The sequence below is a fragment of the Lynx rufus genome, unplaced genomic scaffold (assembly GCF_022079265.1).
Source record: "Lynx rufus isolate CCGP_SWC_20201006 ecotype Redwood Valley unplaced genomic scaffold, mLynRuf1.p SCAF_1, whole genome shotgun sequence".
Taxonomy (NCBI): Eukaryota; Metazoa; Chordata; class Mammalia; order Carnivora; family Felidae; genus Lynx; species Lynx rufus.
This window is the reverse complement of record NW_025814823.1, coordinates 234,036,140-234,050,407: the sequence shown is the minus strand read 5'-3', so window position 1 is coordinate 234,050,407 and position 14,268 is coordinate 234,036,140. Positions and strand designations below refer to the sequence as shown.

The 14,268-nt window shown below is 42.4% G+C and overlaps 1 protein-coding gene across 1 annotated transcript in view; it reads left to right on the top strand.

Annotated features, from left to right (window-relative positions):
• The window catches only part of ADCY2 (adenylate cyclase 2), a 422,494-nt gene that overhangs the window by 208,437 nt on the left and 199,789 nt on the right, over positions 1 to 14,268 (top strand). The gene's annotated exons all lie outside the window — the stretch shown is intronic.

The window sequence follows — 14,268 nt, the reverse complement described above, 5'->3', positions numbered from 1 at the left end:
GTGCCTACCGCGTAGTCCCCGCGGGAGGAAATAATCAAAGTCGTTCCTGAGGGAGGTCATGGGAGTTGAGGTTGGAGGGTGCAGCAGGGAGCTCGCTGTCGTGACTGGGCCTGTCCCGGGGTGACCGTTGTGGGGGAGGCGTGGAAACGCACATCAGAAAAATACACAGGTTACGGCAAAGCATTGGAAGAATGAGAGAGGAAGACGAGTAGGAGGTGTGGCGAGCAAAGCCGTGTGTCATCAGGGATGGTGGAGAGCTGGTGAAACAGATAGGCTTTGGAGGGGAAACCATGAATACACAAGGGGCCCTGTATTTAATATGCTTAACTTCAGGTGGCGGCGGGGCATCACGTGACTGGCTTTGTTTTTCTTGGGTTTATGTATCTGTCACCAGGGACCCCAGTCCCCGTGTCTAAAGGTGGTGATTAGCAGGACTCTGTGAATACCCCACCCCACCTGTCGGAGAGCATTCATCACCGTGCCTGTGCTGGTAGCAGTCAGTATTTGGGACATGGAAGATGTTTCACTATTACGTGTTAAATGGTACCGAGTTAGTCCGTTCTATGAAATTACACCAAAATGTATCACGGTAGCAACAAAAACGTGTATTTTAGGGGCACCTGGGTGGCTCAGTCAGTTGAGCATCTGACTCTTGATTTCAGCTTAGGTCATGACCAGGTCGTGGGATCGAGCCCTATGGTGGGCTCCGTGCTGAGTACAGAACGTGCTTAAGATTCTCTCTCTCTCTCCCCCTCTGCCGCTCCCCCCCACCCACCCCCCCCAAAAAAAGCATCCTTTAGGTTTTGATGCTAGACTTTTGTGTATAGACTGATGAATAGTGATCAAATTCCTGTTTGAAAACAGCGGGTTGATTTCACTTCATCCACTCAACAAAAATTGACTGAGCACCTAATTTGTGTCTGGCATGATTCTAGGCACCAGGATACGGCCACGAACATTGTATTCTCACTGGTATCACTAGCAAATCTCACAGTTAAATTTTCAAAAGCATTTTGTTACAACCCATATAGCAACGGTTTCCAGTAATGAATGTTTAATTCTTTGATATCTATGTGTATCAAACTCCGGGTTCAACATTAAGAGTTATAGACCATTGTTAATTTGGGGCTGTGATCCAGTATATTTTCATATACTTGTGTCCAGTAACATTTTAAATCTGGGTTCTAGAAGATTCCACAGTTTCAACAGGCAGCACTTAGTGTTCATGATTGTTTTCTCTGTAGATTTCAAACATTTGAGGATAAATGGTTTCCTTTCCCAAATAGTAGCGACTCTATCAGTTTGGTTCTGACAGGCATATTTAACTTTCTTTTCCATCACCTCCAGAATCTACTTCAAAATCGCATGGAGGCTGAGGGAACTGAAATTCCAAGTAGACAGATTATGTAACCTAATATTTATAGTACCAGCTTTGGCAAAAGCAGTAAGTCAGGCTACTGACCTCATCTGCACTGCATACTTCTCTGAAGAGTCCCTGAACCCCCAGAACCAGGTGTCACTCTTGTCACAGTGATCTGTGGCCTCCGAGTAGTCCGGTGGCCACACATGGACCTTAGGTAGCTCAGGAATTAGAGCTATGGCATCTTGTGTGTTGAGGCTTTATGGGACAATCATGAGAGGTACTATAAGGTATTATAAGGACATTTACTAGTTTTTTAAAAAGGGACCTTTTAGAGAAGAGGGACACTTTGAAAGAAGAGTAAGACCTTGTACTAAAGATGTTTAATAAAATATAATTTGACACCACAAATGTGTTTTGCTATTGATGTTGGGAGTCAGCTCCCAGGGTCTGGTGCCCAGAATGCAGTACTTTTCTTGTTAGGGCTTTGGAAAATGTGTTTCTAGAATTAGAGTGAATGCTTACACTTTTTTGAAACTGGCATGCGATTAAGTGGGAACAGAATCTTCTTTTAGTTAATAAAATCAGTAAGACTTGATCTGCCAGATATAAGGAAATACAAAAAAAAAAAAAATTAGCCAACAGCAACCCGTATGTCCTTCATATAGAGGGTGAGTCCGGAGACCGTGAGTCCTGGTATGGCCACAGACCAAATGACAGTCCGAGGGCGCCACGTGTCCCTTCCTGCCCACCCTTTACCACAAACCACCTTTGCTTCATCCACAATCACTACGGCAAACGGCAGTACTCTTCAAAGTGCTTAATTCAATGATAGGGGTGGATGCTGAGCAAAAGAATTTGTTTCGGCATCTATTAGGACAATATAAATGCCATCCATTCGAATATTCTATATTGGCAGTTGCCTCATCGGGAGTTGACACTCCCAGAGGCTGAGTGGCCGCCATCTTGGATAGTCACTGGGCCTGTTTCCCAGCTCACCCACGCTGACCTCGGGCCTTGGAGAGGAAGGCCAGTGTCGGGCGAGCCCAGCAAGCCCCCCTCATGCAACCTGCTGGGGGCTGTAATAGCTGATGCTGTTGGGAGGTGTCTAGGAATTCTGAAACCTTTTCAGCATTGCTCAGCTCTTTACTTTCTTTCCTTCAAATGTTGTGATATTTTTCCTAGATGCAAATGAGATGAATTTTTAGAGACTAAAAACCATGTTTGAATAAAGTGACTATTTGTGCTATGAGATTGGGGGAGAGGAGAGAATGAAAAATGTTAGCAGAGATTTTTCTCAGAGTTATATTCTTGCCCTAAAAGTGCTCTCATATGGAAACACTGAAAATTATGATTTTTTCACTAGGTGGGAAATGTAAGGCGTTGCATTAGCACCGAGGCCACCTTTAGGCCTTTCGACTTTTTTCTCAAGACTCACATCGTGCAGGAAAAGCCTCAGCCATGTCTTGAGCACAGTTTCAGTGCAATAGAAGGTTCTTTATCAAACCTGAGAAAACAGCGGGTGTTTTTCCCTGGGGTATGTAATAGACTCTCAGGAATTGATAGGAGCCGGATTCAGAACAAAACAAGAATTTCTCTCCTAACCGCATGGGCAGTGGAAATGAATTTTGCCTCTGAAGTAGTAAAAACTGGATTTTCTTTTTTTTTTTTTTTTATAGAAAGAAAATAAACCCTCTTCAACTTCTATGTTGTCTTTGTTTTAAAGTGGTGTAACTCAAAGCGTTTTTACATGGTCTGCCTTCATCTGGAACCACGCTATAGACTGAATATGACAGAATTACGCATTCTAGTAGAAAATACTGGTCAAGCGAGGTATGGACCCCTGATGAACCTAGATCTGTACCCCAGGTGGGGGTTTAGTGAACCAGTAGGCTTTCTGGCTCTCCTTGGGGGCAAGATTGTTTTTCTTCTCTGCGGACATCAGTGAAATGAATAACTGATCCTTTTGTGTTCATGGTTGAATAATGAACGTGCCCATCTTTATCCTAATATGATAGCAGGCCCTATTAGGTCATTGCTGGATGTATTGTGTAAGTCATTTAGGATGCCAGGAAAAAGTGTTGTTGGAGATGTTTTAGATTTGGGCTGCTAGATTTGGCCCTTTATCATGAGGGAAAGGAGACAAGAAGTAACTAATTTTTTTTTTTTTTTGCATCCTTATAATGTGCGTGGTAGTCTGTTTAGTACTTTGACATATCCATTCCCTAGCTGTGCTGTAACAAATTACCATAAACATAATGGCTTAAAATAGAACAAATTTATTCTCACACAGTTCTGGAGGTTAGAAGTCCAAAATCAGTCTCATGAGCTGAAGCCAAAGTATTGTCACGGAGGGCTTTAAGGGAGAGTCTGTTTCCTTGATTTTGAGTTTCTAGAGCCTGAGTGAATGCCATGACTCCTAGCCCCTCCCTCCATGTTCAGTCTCAGCCGCGTAGAACCTTCCAGTGTCTCCACCTCCTTCTCCCTCTCCCCCTCTCCTCTCGAACTCTCTGCCCTCTGATTCTCCATCTTTCTTCCCTCCATCTGCTCTAAAGCCATTGCTCCCTTCTCATAAAGATAATCCAAGGTAGTCTATCCACCTCGGGGTCCTTAATTTAATCACACTGCAAAGCTCTTGGTTTACCATGTAAGGTGACATAATTAGGTTCTGAGGACTAGGATGGGGACCATCCTCTTTTCAGGGCCACCATCCAGCCTGCCATCCTCTTTTTTTATTTCTGTATCAACTCTCTGACCTAAGTCCTTTTTCCTGTTTCAACCAGGTAAAGGAATTGTCCAAATTACTTATCCAAGTTCACTCGGCTAGTCAGCATGGCCTTTCATGTTGGTTCTTTGCAAGTTTGTTTCAGCGATCTCTGAACATAGGTTAGCTAGAGATTTTCCGAGGCATGAAATACTTTTTTTTTTTTAAATTAACTATGCCATTCATCATTACTAGTTAAATAAGAAAGCCTAAGATAATACCAAATGTGTGTCTGATGTGATCACTAGGTAATGAGTTGCCAGGTTAAGTGAAGTGTCATCCATGAGGGTGTCGGGTGTCAGGAAGTTATATGGAAGGTCACTCAACACCATGCAAGGAGCCACCGTGTGAAATCTGTCTGTGGCTTTATTTCCCTACTGTGGCAGAAGGGCTGAGAAGAGAGAGGGTGCACTCTGGAGGCAGAGCTTCTGAATTGAGCTTTTTTTTTTTCCTTGAGAGAGAGAGAGAGAGAGAGAGAGAGAGAGAGGCAGAGAGCATGAGTGACAGAGTGGCAGAAAGAGGAAGAGAGAATCCCAAGCAGGCTCCGCACCATCAGCGCAGGGCACAACGCAGGGCTCACGAACCGTGAGATCATGAGCTGATCCGAGATCAAGAGTCGGATGCTCTACCAACGAAGCCACCCAGGCGCCCCAAGGTTGTGTTACCTTAGTGTGATGCTGGTCGCATTTCTTAACTGCTCTCTTAGATTCTCTCACGGAGGTTCCCGTGATCCCTTGCCCAATTTAACAAACAGTTTTCCCAGCCTCCAAAATGGTGTCCTGTTAAGAAAGTGGTCAGTAGCCGGTCTTGCCATTGAACCCTGATGATGTAGGTGCACTTATATTAAACAGCAGAAATCAGCTGCCGCCCTGACTGAGGCATTGAGCGTGAGGTTGGCGGGAGGGAGGGATGGATGTGGCCATGCCATCCCCGGAGTTACCTTCTCGTCCATTCTTCCTTGAGGCAAACGGAGTGAGCAGAGAAATGTTGGATAATTGGTGGATAATTACCCCGGACACTCGTCTACCAGCGTCTTCTCACCAAGTTCAGAAGTTTACTTTCTACCCCAGGGAATGGATGGTGTGAGTCAATCCCAACTCATATTACAGGACTTATTGTTTCCCTCAATTTCCTTCATCCTAATAGGAGCTTTTAGGCAGAGTCCAGGCTGAGGCATGTCAACCACATACGCTTCTTGAGGAAACCAAATTGGGCAGAAAGAGCCCAACAGAAGTTCCAGCCAGTGAGACATTGTCACTGCCATTCCTAAAGAACTAAAGCAGTAAATTTTAGTGTCAATGTTACCCAGGACCTTTGGGTAGGGTGGTGCATCCAGCAGCGACAGCAGAACGTGAGAACCCCACAGCATCACACCCTGTGTACAGTCTGGTTCAGATACGCAGACCCTGCTCTGGCTTTTGCGTCATCAAAGATTATTAACTACGCTTTCCTCCCACCCGGGGCATGGGTGTCTACTTTTTTTCTATTTTATTAAATAATCCCTGTAGAGTTTCTATTTGGTGTCCCTTCCTTGATGAAGTCATAGCTTATATTGTTCTTGGTCACCATTTTCGTCCATTTTATCAAGTGATGGATTACATAATTTTCCCTTTGGCATCTCTCGCTCAAGGGAGAGGTCATAGCTCATACAGATGCTTATCACCGCCTTGTTCTCATCACTCATTAGTGAAAGATGGAATCACGTAGAAGACCACACTTCCTCGTCACGTGAAAGTTGGAAAAAAATGGAAGAGTCATGGTTTCATGAAAGGGCTCTCCTCACCGTGTTTGCCGTTTGAATCGTCAGATTGAAGTTCAACAATTGGTTTAATGGTTTGCACCATATTGTATCATGTTGACGATTTAAATTCTCTTGAAGCTCAGATGTTATGCCTTATTGAGAAATTCCGGGGCAAGGTATTCCAGGACGCTGCATTTCACCATGAGCCTTTTACCCAGTTCCTTTAAATGAGAAATGGAAATCGATTCCAGAAAAAAAATATATCAATGACCCTCAAATCATTAAGCCTGAAATAATTTCTGATAAGTCCTTTAGTTCCAATGGTTGAAATCAGTACATATTTTCTAAGATGACAATGAAGGCCGTGTTGTAAATGTGTACTCTGGCCCCTTTAAGGAGAAAGCAATGATTACAGATCCAAGACTAAGGGGAAGGAGGAGGGATTCATAGGAATCCCTTCAAATGTCCATGCGTAATGAAGACTACCACTGCAGGGGGTTAGTAAATAGTAGCTCACAAAAATAGCACTCTTTATTTGTTCACTCTTTAACAAGTCAGACGTTCTGCTCTAAAGGAAAGAAACTACGAGTTACAGCAATTCATTAAGCAGAGATCCTTTTAATGAATTGAATACATGCAAGTGTCTAGTTATATCATGACAGTAGAAAAGCTACATGGTAAAGTAGAACTCTCCAGACATTTCCTCTATGTAAGAAACGTGAGCCAAACTCCCATCTGATATCTATGCAGAGTAAGCATCTCACCTGTCTTGTTGGGGACACACCTGGGAAAGAGTTCTGTTGCTCCAGATTATCACAAGCTAATCTCTGCTGATAATATAAAAGAAGCACAGAAAACAGAAGTTGCACCCTAAGGAGAGCATCTGGTTTTGATATTTTGGGCCTCTGGGAATTTTTAGTGTTTCATGGAGACCGCCTACTTTTTATGCCCTGTGATGAAATATTTTGATGCTGGCAAGATTGTATAATATAATAGGCAAAGAATAATCTAGTGGAAAGACTCAAGAAAGTTCTACCTCACTTGATATGAGTGAAATAAACCCAATAGAAAGGAATTCCAAAATCAGTCCTTCTGGTTCCATTATCCATTCTTCTGGTATTTGTCACATACAGGAGAAGATGTGCATTTATTCCAAAATCAAAGGCAAAGTGTCAAGTCTTTTATGATATTTTTCTTCCTGCAGATGAAACCACAGATGGGCCACTTAACTGTTAATAGAGGGAAAAGGCACTTTATGTCCATCAGCACGGGGCTGATTTAAGATGTTAAAGTTATTGAACCTCTGTGTTTAATAATTTGTTACCATGAGCCCAGTCATAGATAAAAAAACATGTCATGTGGCATTAGTGATGTGCTTATTGTATTGAGGCACCCATGGATGTTCATACCAAATTAACACTTAGGACTTACGAGTTTTTTAATTTTGTTAATTGCATTTGTGTTTTCAAAAGGTGTTATTGTTTGGATTTTTTTTTTTTTTTTAGGTTGTCTGGGTGTCCTCAGAGTTTTAGGAAATTTTGTTCTAGGGCTTTTCCGGAAGAATCCTTTAATCTGCTTATATGTTAGGAACCATTTAATATATGTAAGCTGCCAGATGTGAAAATTCCTCCCAGAGACCTGTGTTTTCCATATATGTGAAAGCATGTACAACTATATGCTTTGCTCAGGAATGAAACCAGAGGAACATTGGGGTAATGATATGCACATAAAGCCGTGCCTAAACTATTAAGTTAAAATAATAGTTTTTACGTATATACTCCCATTAAATACAGGATCATGAAGACTGTGGAAGGCACTAGCTCTCCTATCTATCGAAACGTCTACTTCACAATTTTATTTGTGATTGTATGTTATGTGCCAAGGGATTAACCCCAGAGAATAGAGTAATACCTGAGATTTATGGTCCCTTTTGTCTTTGGGCTTAAACACCAATGAAAGGAGACATGATAACTTACTAAATGCATAAATTTGATTAGAAGGTACAAGTTACTGTGGCAAAGTGTAATGGAGAAGGCAGAGCGGCATATGGGAGCAGGCATCAGGGAGGCTTCTCTGGAGAGGTGACGTTTGGACTGAAATGGTGTTGCAGAAGGATGCAGCCCTCTGATACTCTGATGAAAATGCTCTAAACAGAGGGGGCAGGTCTGCAGGGTCTTGAGTTAGAAACCAGATTGTCCTGTTTGAGGAACATCAAGGTCGGAGGGACAGTTCGGTAAGAGAAGAGAGTTGGAGACAGAGACAGGAGCCAGACCACACACTTGGCCTTGTAAAGTATGCTGAGGACTTGGAATTTTATTATACACTGAATGGGAAGGCACTGAGGAGTGTAAGTGAGATAGTGAGATGAACTGGTAACATTCTTAAAAGGATCTCTCTGACTGCTGGTGGAGAATAGAGGAGGAAGGAGCGTTAGTAGAGGGACAAGTTTTGGGAGTAGTCCAGACTAGAGGTAAGAGTAGCTTCAGTTACAGTGGACAGATGCAGGGTATATTTTGAAACTAAACTGGTAAGAATTACTGTTGAGGTAGGTGTTGGATGGGAGAAAGATAAAATAAGAAAGCTTCATAAGCTTTGAACTTGAGCAGCTGGGTAATGGCTAGTGTGCCACTTATAAGATGTTAAAGTCTTTGGGAACAATATTTATTGCAGGTAGTGGTAGAGTTGAAATCAAGAGTTGAGTTTTGAACAGTTAATTTTTTTAATATGAAGTTTATTGTCAAATTGGTTTCCATACAACACCCAGTGCTCATCCCAACAGGTGTCCTCCTCAAGGCCCCTCACCCACTTTCCCCTCCCTCCCACCCCCCATCAACCCTCAGTTTATTCTCAGTTTTTAAGAGTAATTTTGAGATACCCATGATAATGTCCAAGGGGCAATGCCAACCTACAGTTTTTGCATGAGATCTGGATCTGAAAATGTAAATTTGGAAGTCATCAACATACATTGGTATGTTGATATACCATATATATATATATATATATATATATATATACATATATATATATATATACACACACATAATATATGTATTATATATATGTATATACATGTATGTATATAGTATGTGTGTATATATTATATATACATATATTTTATGTATATATAAAATATATTTTATATATATTTTTAATTTTAATGTGTATTTATTATTGAGAGACAGAGTGTGAGTGTGGGAGGGGCAAAGAGAGAGGGAGACACAGAATCTGAAGCAGACTCCAGGCTCTGAGCTATCGTCACAGAGCCCGATGCGGGGCTCGAATCCACAGACTGTAAGATCATGACCTGAGCCAAAGTTGGACACTTAACTGACTGAGCCACCCAGGCTCCCCAACATATATTGGTCTTTTTTTTTTAATTTTTTTAATGTTTCTTTATTTTTTGAGACAGAGAGAGACAGAGCATGAACTGGGGAGGGTCAGAGAGAGAGGAAGACACAGAATCCGAAGTAGGCTCCAGGCTCTGAGCTGTCAGCCCAGAGCCCGACGCGGGGCTCGAACTCACGGACCGTGAGATCATGACCTGAGCCGAAGTCAGATGCTTAACCGACTGAGCCACCCAGGCGGCCCTATATTGGTCTTTAAAAGACTAAATGAGATTTGCTAGGGAGAACGCGATCAGAAAATATTAAAATGACCCAAGGCCAACCCTCAAAACACACCAATGTTAGAGAAAGAACAGAAGGAGAGGACTCAGCCAAAGTCACTGAAAAAGATCACTCTTGTAGGAGAGAAGCCAGAGAATGTGGTTCAAGAGAAGTAAAGGGGGAAAGTTTAGGGGGGACCATGGTCAACTTAGCCAAGTGCTGAAAGAGAGTGTCAAAGAAGTGATCACCAGTCTTGGCAACATGTTCACGGGTGGCCTGGGCAGAGGAATGGAAATGACTGAGCTCAGGTAGGGAGAAAATAGAAGGTGAGGAAGTGCATGCATTGAGCATGGACAGGTCTTTTGACACATGCAGCTGTAAAGAGGTGCCAGAAAGAGCCAAGCAGTTTGTTCGGGCAAGGTTTTCTTTATCCAAGATGAAGGCCAGTGTTGTATTATGTATCTTCTATGGCATCTCTGCGAAAACATTTTAATAGTTTCTACTGTATTACATTATATGGTTTTCTCAGTGTCTTTCTTTTATTCTGAATCATTGATTCCCAGGAAGTGAGGGGAAGAAAGATTGATTGATTTTTCCAGAAAGGCAACTGTGTTCCTAGATTACAATTCCTAACTAATCACAGTACTAGTCCATTGAGTATACGAACTCCTGTTCTGGTAATAGCTACTAGAAAGGTTTTAACTCCAATAGAAACAATGAAAAAGAGTTACTTAGTAGACAAATAATAATAACAACATGGAAACCATGAAAAGGAACAAGAAGACTGGGAAGACTGTAGGTAGAATAAAGACAATGAAGACAAAACCTCAGGCTTCAACTTGGGTTAACTACGTTTTAGAAACACATTAAAGTGAAACCGTGAGATTAAACATTAGAAGGAAGAGTTGCTCCTCTTAGCCAATAAATGAAAGAAAGAAAGAAAGAAAGAAAGAAAGAAAGAAAGAAGAAAGAAAATCGCATATCCATGAATGTGTCATTATCACCATATTCCTGGGAGGATCACTGTCCAGGGCTTGAACATTTCAACGTTGGATAGTTTTCGTAAAAGTGTCATCTTCCTTACAAGAATGGAAAAAGCAAAGGTAGGCGTTCCACCTGGAGACAAAAATCATCAGCAACCAGTGGAATAGTTAAGAATTGAAAAGCAAAAAACAGGGGCGCCTGGGTGGCGCAGTCGGTTAAGCGTCCGACTTCAGCCAGGTCACGATCTCGCGGTCCGCGAGTTCGAGCCCCGCGTCGGGCTCTGGGCTGACGGCTCAGAGCCTGGAGCCTGCTTCCGATTCTGTGTCTCCCTCTCTCTCTGCTCCTCCCCCGTTCATGCTCTGTCTCTCTCTGTCCCAAAAATAAATAAACGTTGAAAAACAAAAATTTAAAAAAAAAAAAAAAAGAAAAGCAAAAAACAGGGAACAGTGAGAGGCAGCTCCGATCACCTCCTTTTGTCAAAAGCGTGAAAGCCACCGCAGACACATTGTTTTCTCCCCGCTGTTCACAGACTCCTGCCCATGACGATCAGCCAGAAAATAACACTTTGGCCTCAATGGAATTTTCTTGCTGTTTTCTTCCCCCCACCCCCACCCCAGTCCTGTTTTAGGCACCTTTCTGGCTACATGTGTGCTAGATTCTCTAAGAAGTTAGGACTTCGGTCTTTTAAACAAGCTGTATAGAATCAAAACGGGAGTATTTGACCATTGACTGTGGAATAAGGTCAGACCAACCTTCTGGAGTCTGAGGCTTGGCAGGCCACGCCCAACATCTCAGCCCTGAAGGACATGACCATCTCTTGGACAAGGCTTACTTACATATGTGGACCCTCACACACCAAGACGGGCTCCACCGATTGGAGGACCAAACACAGATCACGCACGTGAAACAGTGCATCACGTGAATGTGCCTCGTGAGTGTCTTAACCTGACCCTCTCCCAGTGTTCCTGCCTACAAATGAGTCCCTGGGGGTCAACACGTGGCAGCTGTCTGGGCAGCTGCCTGAGACCTTACTGCCAGACTAAGTGACTCGGGTGCATTTCCCAGGGACATCGTCATTATCCCTCTGAGAGGTCTACTTGGGGCCCATTCCTGCTATCCTGAAACTAGACTGTGAATCTTTGGTGGAAAGGGCTGTCTGTTATTTTATTATTTTTCTTTATAGTCTTAGAACCTAGTACAGTTCCCTGCATGGAGTAAGCAAGAACATGCACGCTTAAACACAGCTGATAAAAACACCAGTATGGTGTTCTCTCTCTCTCTCTTTCTCTCTCTCTCTGTCCCTCCCTCCCTCCCACTGTTCAGCTTTCATGATGCAATAATTAATTATATATGTACTCAGAGGTAATTAGTTTAACTGTGTTATTATCAGTGGTCCCAAAACCACGTCCTCCTACATTTTGGACTCGTTGTGATTTATAGCAACTCTGGACTCCAGAGTATTCTTACCTCCTCTTGATTCACACTTCATGACTCTCTCCCTCTGTCTCTTCTGGATTCCTTGCAGGTTAAGGGTGATCTCTGAGCACTTCATGTCCTATCACTGCTTTGAATGAACCCAGATACTATCAGATGCGTCTTCCCATTATGAGGCACAATTATGTCGTGTTGTCATTCACAATAGATCTTCAAAAAAGTAACAAAGACAAACAGCAAAACTGTGCCATTCCTGTTCTCCAGGCCCACATTCCTCTCCCCAAAAGTCGCTGGTGTGGTCTTGGCTGAAATATTTTTATGAACTTGGGTTCCATTAGGCTCATTGTCCTGGAGGTGATCAATATAGCCTTCCGGGAAGGAGTGTACAGACAGAAGTTTTGCATGTGTCATAAACAATGCAATTTTTATGTCAAAGACAAAATACAAGCTTGAAATCACCCTAGCCTATTAATTCGACCCAGATCTGCTGAGGAACACGCATTTAAACTAGCCTTCAATGAAAAGTTCTGCTCATGGATACAATGTTGGTGACAGTTTGCAGGATAATGGATCTTTGGAACAGTGCTAGATTTTGACACCAGTGAGTGTAGCACTTAAGATAATTACTATCTCGGACTTTTGCTGGTGAATTTTATTAACAAGTTGGGGGGAAACTCTCCTCGGGGGAATATTTCGGAGTGAGTGTTCCACAGGGTGGGTCAGTACACAGAGACACGTCCACCACGGATGATATGTTTTAAGAAGGGCAGGCAGAGCAAGGAGCACTCAAAACTCAGGCCGTGAAGATGTGACACTTCCAAATGAGTGAGCTTTCTGAAAAGTTATGAGTGGGATTTTGAATGCCTTATTGAAAAACGGAGGGGAATCCTTTCATTAAAGAGCAGAACTTCACCAGCTGATATAAAAGAACGTGAATGTGACAAATGCCACAGGAGAGAGAATTGACAGATCTCTCAAAGTTGCTGATGAATAATGGAAAGAAAGTTAAAACGAGCCTTTAAATAAGTTTGCTTTTTATACGCTTTCATGAAAAATGGTCCTGTCCTTTCCCGTGGAAATCAGCATTTATAGCTACTGTCTTCTGCTTTCGGTGACATCACAGCTTTATTTCACTGGGAAATGGGCAATACAAGCATGAAGCCTAGAAAAACAAAATCAAACAGATTATGCAAAAACAGAGAGAGAGACCTACTTGATGGCATTTTGTGGGTATTTTCTCTAGAGAATGATGACCTCAATCGTTTCATCTCTTACTGTCTTTCTTTGCTGGGGGGATAGAGAATGACGGGCTGCGTTGTTTCTCAGTCTATAGCTCATAGAGTGGGCCAGCTGAGAATGGATTTGGAAAATTTGCTTTTCTGTTGCTTCAGAGGAAGTTCCGTGCTTGCTGCCTGCCCAGCCTTTCCTCATAGGATCACCCTTGAGTAGAGGAATGAGGATTTGAAAATCAATGCCACCATGCATGCTTCCAGTGTCACACATGTCCTGCAAAGCGGGACCTTAGGTCTGATCCTGCCTGCACACAATCCCAGGGAATTGCTGGGAGGCGGGTGCTGGGTGCGGGGAGAGGTGTGGGTTCATCATCTGTCAGGGGTGTGGTTAAAGGATTATGTGGCATGGGGAAGCAGACTGCCCTTAATCTCTGCCCCATGATTTTCAGTTCGGTGAAACTCTGCCCATAATGGATTGTACTCAAATTGGAGCTGGGAAAGAATGCAAATAAAAATACAGATTACCCGGCACCTCAGACTTAAAGAACAGCGTAGATGATGATAATGGGAGATGTGATTGTGCTGGGTTTCCTTGCTGTTGAGTTATGTTTCTGTGTTCTATTACACTGCGATGTTTCCTTTATCATATACTAATTCTTAGGCCAAATCTGTGTTCTCCAGAAGTTTGTCTCTGCACCCTGACATCATGGTTGTAATTGATATATTTTGCCATTACATTTTCTATCTTTCAGGATCACCACTACCCTCCCTTTTTGTATGTTTTTAAATTAGATTTTTTTTTATTTTTGCCTGTTTGTTTTCCTACATAGACTGTGCGAATATTGTTTTCATGTTCCTAAATATATTCCTTTAGCCTTCCCATTTAGAAATGTTGAATTTCCCTATTTACAAAAATATACCATTGAATCAATCAGCAAAGCTTTTAGGGTTTTCCCTGCAAAGTTCCCACACAGTTTTCATAAATTGATTTTGAAATTTTTAGAGGTTTTGTGCTCTTATAAAGAAGTTACCTTCCTGTCCACATGAATTTTATGTGATTATAAACAGTATGCAGAGATACTGTTGAGATGTATGTTTTTCTTGTATCCAGACACTCGGGAAATTTCCTATCCACCATAACAGTGCCT